Genomic DNA, 8,963 nt, shown 5'->3' on the forward strand with positions numbered 1-8,963 from the left:
AGACTGGAAAAGTCAGAGTAAGAAGAAAGAAGTGGAACATCGAAAACAATTCACCTCGCAAAATTGAGTATAGATATAATTATATATTTATATATATATATATAATTATATATATATATAATTATATATAATTTGTTTTCAAATTTTTAAATTTGAAAACAAATTATAATATATATAATTTGTTATATATATATTTATATTTATATATATATATAATTATATATATTATAATTTGTTTTCAAATTTTAAAATTTTCAAAAGTGAGCTCCAAATGAATGCAAACGTTAAAGCCATTCTTGGCAGGCAGGACCAGGAGAAGCCTGATGGATGGCAGGTACGGGAGGTGGGCCAGAAGCCGGTTGGAGCCTGAGACGTTTTGTAGTTGTCTGAAGAGTCTTCAATCACTGTGTCAAGCGATACAGATGTTTCTCCTTCTTCATATGATGAAGATCAGGGACCTAAACTTATTAGAAAACCTAGAGAGGCACCATTTGTCCCCCTTGGAATGGCACGTTTTGCAGCAATCATTGTGTAGGGATTATATATTTAAATTGAAGAGCAGGGGAAATACTAAAATGTCTGTTCACCTGATCCACATGCACATGGCAGCCTAAGGCTTTGTTGTGGGAACAATGATTCTTGGTATGGGCTATTCCATGTATCAAGAATTCTGGGTAAAACCTAAACCTTAGAAGAGGAGATGCTGTCTTGGTCTTGTTAGTGGTGCTTGCTTTAGTTAGACATCTCATATTGAGGTTATATGTTTATGTTGAAAATAAATTGTTTGGTCAGACAATAACATGGTAATTTGAATACTGGCTTCCTTTCTGGCAGGCTTGATTTGCCTGGTGACCAAGTTACTGGTGACTAGTTCACTAGCTAGGTCATTCAGGGGAGTCAAATTAGCACAAAAGAAACATGTCACTTTTAAATGCACTTGATAGTGGTACAATGTCCACCTGCTTAAACTCTTCTGATGAAATTACTTCTAAAGAGGACAACATGCCAATCCTGAAATGCTCCCAGTTGCTGCAGAATATCATATACTTTTGATGTAATGTAGGAATCCTATTTACCCCAGTTAATTTAACTCTTTCTGACTGCCTTGTGGAATGAGTACTGTTTTAAGGGCTGGTTAGCTCTTGAGGAACACTTTCAGAACAGCACATGGAATACAACATTATAAACCTCCTGGCAAGTATGTGTGTGTGTTTTAAACCAAACCTAAAAAGCTGATAACAGAGCTGCTTAGACGTAAATTTATTTCAGAATCATAGTTGTAAACGTGAGAATAACTCAATTGTAGATCCCCTTTTAGCTCTTTTGAAATTGCAGAATTATATTTTGCTGCTGTTATACTAGAAAAATTTGTCAATGCCATTTTGAAGTAGAAATGTGTATTTTAAGTGCTAATGCAAAGGGAAATGAAAAACAATTTTTATTTATTTTTAAAAATTTATTCTACTTATTCATTTTTGGCTGCGTTGGGTCTTTGTTGCAGTGCGCGGGCTTCTCATTGCGGTGGCTTCTCTTGTTGCGTGCAGAGCACAGGCTCTAGGTGCGCAGCCTTCAGTAGCTGTGGCACATGGGCTCAGTAGTTGTGGCGCACGGGCTTAGTTGCTCCGGCATGTGGGATCTTCCCGGACCAGGGATCGAACCCGTGTCCCCTGCACTGGCAGGCGGATTCTCAACCACTGCGTCACCAGAGAAGCCCCAAAGAACACTTTTTAAATGTCTGCCGTATGTTTATTATCTCTATAAGAATCATAAATGTTAAACTAAGTAAATTACCTATAATGGAAGTGGTTTATGAGCAAGCTGGATTGGTCAGACTTTATACAAACTTTGGTATGCTACAGAATGCTTTATTGTACTTGTGAAATTTGCTTGTCTAACTTGAATTTACATTCCATGGTGATAACATGGTAACGTAGTGATATTAAAGAAAGTGAACACACACACACACACAGAGCAATTCTTGAAAAAGATTTAGATGGTGAAAAGAAAATACCGTGGGCATACAACCCCAGGTTAAATTAACAACAACTGGAGTAAGGCAAAGTAAATGACTGACAGCTCTTGAATGCATTCATTTGCTGACAGAATACTTGAGTGTTGAGTGCCAGCAGTGTGCCAAACACTCTTGGAGGTGCCCAGACTATATCACTAAACAAAATAGTCAAAGATCCCTACCCTTGCAGAATTTAGAATTTTCTTCTTGTAGATGTAATGTATGGCTTGGGGAAAGGGAAGTAAAGAAAAGTTATTTTGTTTTTGACTATCCTAATTCGAGATACTGAGTTTTAAGTTGGTACTTAATAAATGAACTTGACTTTCAGCTGAAGAAGTACATAATCTAAAAAGGAACACCATATGAAAGGAGTGATTTCAGTGAACCCAGGAAAGCGCTAAATTCCTTAACTTGAGATGTCTAGTTTCCTTTAATGAACAATAATCTTTTGATGTTCGGACTACTTTTCCTTTGTTGCAAAATTCCTGTATATCCTAGCTCCCCCTGTGCCTCCTTGGAGCAGTTCTCTCAGAGTTACTTGAGATGCTGCCTCCCAGGCTTGAAGTCCTAAAAATTTCTGCCAAATAAAACATAATTCTCAACTTAAAAAGAAAAACCATTAAGCAAACAAACAAAAAGAAACACCAAGTAATGCAGGGAAAAGGAAATGCTAAAAAAAAACCCCCCAAAACTCAACTATATGAGTATATAAATATTACTCTGTGAAATGCAGGGTATCTGAATGCTTGGAGAATATTCCTCCTTACCCACCAGATACTCTCTTTTTTCCGCTCTAGTTTTATTGATATATAATTGACACACAGCACTGTGTAAGTTTAAGGTGTACAGCATCATGATTGGACCTACACACATCATGAAATGATGACCACAATAAGTTTAGTGAGCATCCATCATCTCATATAGATACAAGATTAGAGACATAGAAAAAAAATTTTGTCCTTGTGATGAGAATTCTTAGGATTTACTCTTTTAACAATTTTGATATATAACATAGTGTTAATTATATTTATCATGTTGTACATTACAGCCCTAGTACTTATTTATCCTATAACTGGAAGTTTGTACCTTTTGACAACCTTCATTGAATTCCCCATCCCCCTACCTCTGCCTCTGGTGGGGTGTGTGTTTGTTTTTGAATACCTACAACACTATGTTAGTTCCTGTTACACAACACGGTGATTCAATACATAAACAAAAAATGTTGCCTGCCATTCCAGTTCTACAAAGATCAAGTCATTAACTGCTGCCATTACAGACCTACAGTACAACCTGAAAGGAATTCAGGGTGAAGCTTTCTGTGTTGTGGCTACATGAGCCCCTAGATAGTTAAGATGCATATCTAAGGAAGAATTTCAATGACCCAAGATTGTTGCATCTTCCCATCCATAGAGAAGCACTAAAATTATTAACTTGTGATATGTTTTTTGTGATTGCCTGTAATCTTCTAGCAAGATGTATGCTCGATTACATGTATTTCTCAGCAAAACATTCATCTATATCCTGGCCCCTCCCCTACCTCTTTGGAGCAGTTCTTTGGAGCTATCTGAGAGGCTGTCTCCTGGGCTCTAGTCCTCAGTAAGATATGGAATAAAACTCAACTCAAAGCCCTTACGGTGTGCGTTCATTTATCCAGTCAACAAATACTTCTCTACATTTCAAAACGATCACCATAAGTCTAGTTACCATCCACCAGCTGCTCTCTGAATCCAGTCATTTAGGGTTTTTATGAAGGTTCTACCATGCGGGCATGTTTGATTAAATCATTAGCCATTGGTGATTAACTCAATCCTCAGCCCCTCTCCCCTCCCTGGAGGTCAGGGAGTAGGGCTAAAAGTTCCAACATTTCAACCTCTGTGGTTGGTTCCTCTGGCAACCAGCCCCCATCCTCCAAGAGTCACCTCATTAGCATAAACTCAGGTATGGGCTTATTATGAATAATGAAAGACGCTCCACTCAGCCCTGCCACTCAGGGATTTAGAAGGGTTTTAGACGCTTTGTGCCAGGAACCGGAATGAAGACCAAATATCTATTTCTTATGATATCGTAAGATCACAGTGTGTGTGTGTGTGTGTGTGTGTGTGTGTGTGTGTGTGTGTAGAGGGGAAGATAAGGAGGAGAAAGAGAGAGAGAGACAAAGGGGGAAGAGGGAGGAAATTGTTCCCTTTCTCTTACTCCATCTGAGGAGGTGGCATGGGGCCCAGGGGAAAGGCAAGGTCCCCTGAAGGCCAGAAACCTTCTCTACTTGAGGGCTCTGGCCGATGGGATCAGGAGGTCAAGAGGACCTAAGAGTTAGCTGTCCTGAAGGGGGTGGATGTATACCACCCAGGTGGGGCTAGGAGGAAGGAGATTCCTGTCCTAGAAGGCATCCCTCCCTCTCCAACAGCCTTCCTTCCTCTGGTAACAAAGAAGCAACCCAGTGAGGTACTGGAAAGCACGCTCATAATGAACAGATGGGTTCTGGTGTTCTGGAAGCCCTGCTGGGCTCAAACAGAGCTGCGAGTGGTTGCATCTTGTTTTTGTGAAGCCTCACCTGTGATCAGAGCTGTCCTGGGCAGCCCCAAACTAGGAAAAGCAGCAGGGGGTTTGTTTTTCTCTTTTGCAAAGGGAGGAAGCCATCAAGTCATGTATATGCACCAGTTCTGAGCTTATGCTGAGGAAACAGAGGAAATCCTCTGGTTTATATTGACACGACTTTATGAGGAAGGCAGACACTGCATTCCCACTCACCGACACAGACTTGCATGTGGGAAACTCTAACTCTTGGAAATGAGTGCTCTGCCTGTCGTGCCTGACTGTGAGGCTTGAAGTCTTCATAATCAGAATATAATGGCATCTTCCTGGACCATACTAACCGAGTTGCTTTACTGTACATACAAATTCATGAGGAATTAGATGAAATAGAGTGTAGGCGCTGCTAGAGCGTGCTTCTATTTAAGGAAACAAAACTCTTCTGGGTTTCAAATAAGTAGACTTACAACATCCAAGGTTGATTGTTATTATTGGTTCCATAGCAATTGTATTCTTTCCTTGGAATGAAAGTGTGGAAGATGAGAAAGCGCATTTTAAGCCAATGGCTTAAATGGTGGATGTTTTCTAGTCAAATCACATTTTTCCTTTTCTGGCTTGATGCCATTGTTGGTGATGTATGAACTCTGTCTGTAGTTATCAAAGGTTTAGTACACTCTCCTCCCACCCGAGCTCACCAATCACATTCCTGCTGAACAACAATGGTGGCTGGTTCTCAGAACCAGGTGGTTTTCCAAAAGTGATGCCAGGAGCATTTGTCTGGCACGTGGCATAGAGTCAAGTGAGAGCTATTTCCTCACCCATCTTCTTCTATTGTTGTTTGTTGTCTTTCTTTTCTGTACATCCTTTTTCCCTTTGACCATGTCTCTGTTTCACATAGCATCCCTTCGGCTATACTGTTAGGAGACCTCCAGAGCTCTGATGTCTTCTTGATGTTGAGTTTGTGGTTGTTTGCTTGTTTTTTGTTTGTTTCCAGCTCTAGACATTCAACATTATGTGACTCTCTTGCCTATCGGTTGAGGATGATGGGTTCATTGCCCAAGAAACTGACACGTACAAACTCAAATCACAAGAAACCAGCATGATTTTTTATTATTTCTACTCCTTGAGTTTTCATCTTTGGGATTTAAGGCACCGTGGTCCTACAGGAGTCAGAGCTTATCCTAAATCCCTCACTTTCTTTATTAAAAACGTACGGAATTTAAAGATAAAAGTTGAACTAGTATGCCATTATGGAGAAAAGATTGAACAAAAACAGCTTTTCCATGTCCATTTGATGCTGGTCAAAACACATCATTGGCCATTTACTTAAAAAGAAAAGAAAAAATTAAAAAACCCCAAACAAATGCAATATTCTTATACACAGACACATAAAAAAATGGGAAAAGAGAAAATAAAAGATTAGAGAAAATGACACTCTAGTTGCTAGGAAGTGATGGGACCAAATTATAGCTTTCTAACTGAGAATGTATCCTTGTTTGTAGAACCAAGTTCTGGGGTCAAGTAGCAGGTATTCTTTTTAGTAGACACCTCATTTTTGCTGCCCAGCACATCAACTGTATCTTCTTCCTCCATTTTCAATTGTTTTGGTATCTGTTTCACTGATTGGCTGCTCATCAAATGGGGGTCTGATCTGCCGAACTGACAAAATCTATCATTCACAACAGGCTCCAGCATTTGAAGGCTTGACTGGGGCTAGGATTCACTTCCAAAGTGACTCACACATAAGCCTGCCAAGTCAGTGCTGGTTGTTGGTGGGAGACCTCAGTTCCTCAACCACAGGGCTGCTTGAGAGTCTTATGACTGGCAGCTGGCTTCCCCCTGAGCAAGTGATCCAGGCCTCAGGTTTTGATGCAGAGAAAGGAATTCCTGCCAGAGTAATTCTTCTGGCCTATTTCATTACCTCTCACCTATTCTTGCCCATGGGAGGAGGTGGGACTTCTGACTGGTGAATTTGGTGGATGGAACTAAGCATGGTCCATCAGCTTCTCTGGGGTTATTTTATTTTGGAGCAAGCATGTCTCCAGGACGCAGGCATTCTAATCTGTTTTTGGCCAGACCAGAGTCAAGGGCCAGTACTTTGGGGTGTCCCTGACTTGTCCAGCTATGCCAGGGTCTGGGTAAGTAAGTTCATCTCATTGGGGTGAATTGATGGTAAACCCACACGGTTGTAGATCTAAATTCATGATCTTGCATCAGCATTGCCAGTGATATTTTGAGTTCTCTTTGTATGACTCGTATCAACTAGTTCTGAATACTGGAGGGGAAGATGGAGCCTCTTCAAAACCTCAAAATTTGTGGGAAGAGAATACAATTAGAGTAACTCAGCCAGGAATCTGAAGAACTAAATTGCTTCCCTGTTGGCTTAATTTTAGCATCTTCAAGACTGAGGGTGTTGGGACTTCCCTGGTGCTCCAGTGGTTAGGACTCTGCGCTCCCAATGCAGGGGGCCCGGGTTTGATCCCTGGTCGGGGAACTAGATCCCACATGCATGCCACAACTAAGAGTTTGCATGCCGCAACTAAGAGCTCCCATGCCACAACTAAAGATCCCAAATGCTGTAACTAAGACCCAGCGCAGCCAAAATGAATAAATAAATAAATATTAAAAAAAAAAAAAAAGACTGAGGGTGTTACTGTGTTCAGGTTTTTTTCCTTAGAGTCTAAGAAGGTTCTCGCAAGACTTCTTCTAGACAGGTGTCTGGGAACAGGGAGTGGGAAAGAGAGAGTCATTTTTGTACATCATTCTTGCCCTCAAATTCTCTCCCCTGGTTGGGTCAAATGTCTAGTGGTTGTAACAGTGTGAGAACTTTTCCTGGAAGACTTGACTCCAATTTTCATTTCCTTTTCTAATGATAATAATAATAATAATAGCAATAATGGCACTGACTATTTTGAGCACCAGCCACGAGCCAACCAGTATACTGTAAGCTTTACGTATATTGTGTCTAGTCTTTACATCAACCCTGAGGCAGATATTTTCATTTTACAGAAAGATTAATCAATATGCTCCAAGTTGCACAGAGTGGAGGCTGGAACCCCATTCTGTCTGACTCCCAAGCCCAGGCTCCTTCAGTTTTCCCACATTTCTCTGAGCCCCTGCTCCATCTCAGCTTTTCAGGGTCAAGAGGGCAGTTAAGAAAGAGGATGTTCTTATTTTTCAAGGCTGGCTGACTTCTCCCCAGGGGGGTTTTCCAAATAACCTAGAAACTCAGGGGACAGTAAGGCGGAGCATTCTACTCAGAGGTTATTTTACCTTTCAAACACCCCCTTCCTACCCTGCACTCCCAACACGCCCTCCCTCCCCCAGCTTCCCAGCCATGAAACTGTTATTGCACCTATCTCAGAGCTGTGCTCAGAGGCCATCTGTTCAACCAGGGGGTGCCATTATCTTTATGGTCCTTTAACATGGCCATTTCCTGAAATTGCATCTGATAATGGAAAATGGGTTTCTGTGTCTCTGAGGGACCATATCTACGTTGCTATTTTGTCCTCTCATGGCAAAGGAATTTGAAACAGCTCTAATATTGAGAGAGAAAAGCAACAATTCCCTTAATAGGTGTGGTAGACAGAGCAATGCTTCCCCAAAGATGTCCACATCCTTTTCCCTGGAACCTGCAAATATGTTACTTTACATGGCAAAGAGAACTTGCAGATACGTTTAAATTAAGAATCTTGCAATGTGGGAGATTATCGTGCATTATTTCGTGGGTGTAATGTAATCACAAGTGTCCTTTTAAGGAAAAGAAGGCAGAAGAGTCAGAGAAGGAGATACGACAACATGAGAAGCTGGAGCGATGGGATTGCTAGCTGGAGGCCATGAGCCAAAGAATGCAAGCAGCCTCTAGAAGCTCGAAAAAGCAAGGAAACAGGTACTTCCCTAGAGTCCCCAGAAGAAACAAAACCCTGCCAACACCTTGATTTTAGCTCCATAAGACCCATTTCAGTCTTCTGACCTCCAGAACTGTAAGATAATGTTACCGAGCTGAACTTGCGTCTGCTCACCCACCACACAGCAAAGACAATTTACTGACAGCAGTTTGTGGTGAAGGAAAGTAGAGCAGTTATTGCAGGCATCAAGCAAGAACAGGCAGCTCATGCTCAAAAGACCCAAGCTTCCTGGTGGCTTTCAGGGAAGGGTTTTTTAAGGCAACATTTGGGGTGAAGGTTGCAGCTTGTGGACTTTCTTCTGATTGGTTGGTGGTGTGGTCACAGGGTGATGTTTTGGGAACCTTAATCATCCACCGTCTGGTTCCAACGAGTCTGGGGTCTAGTGCTTGTGGTCAGCATACAGCCACTATCCTCCATCTGGGTGAGGACCTTAGTCTCTGCAGAATAACTCAAAGATATGCATCAGGTTGTTATGTATATCCCTTGAGGAGGAACTAGGACTCTTGTTTTATTGC

At 41.3% G+C, this 8,963-nt stretch overlaps 1 pseudogene; it reads left to right on the top strand.

The window, feature by feature from the left end:
* The first annotated feature begins 271 nt into the window (after positions 1–271).
* Positions 272–717, top strand: LOC132363342 (HIG1 domain family member 1A, mitochondrial-like; annotated as a pseudogene).
* Positions 718–8,963: the final 8,246 nt, after the last annotated feature.

Source organism: Balaenoptera ricei, chromosome 3 (assembly GCF_028023285.1).
Source record: "Balaenoptera ricei isolate mBalRic1 chromosome 3, mBalRic1.hap2, whole genome shotgun sequence".
In the NCBI taxonomy this organism is placed as follows: Eukaryota; Metazoa; Chordata; class Mammalia; order Artiodactyla; family Balaenopteridae; genus Balaenoptera; species Balaenoptera ricei.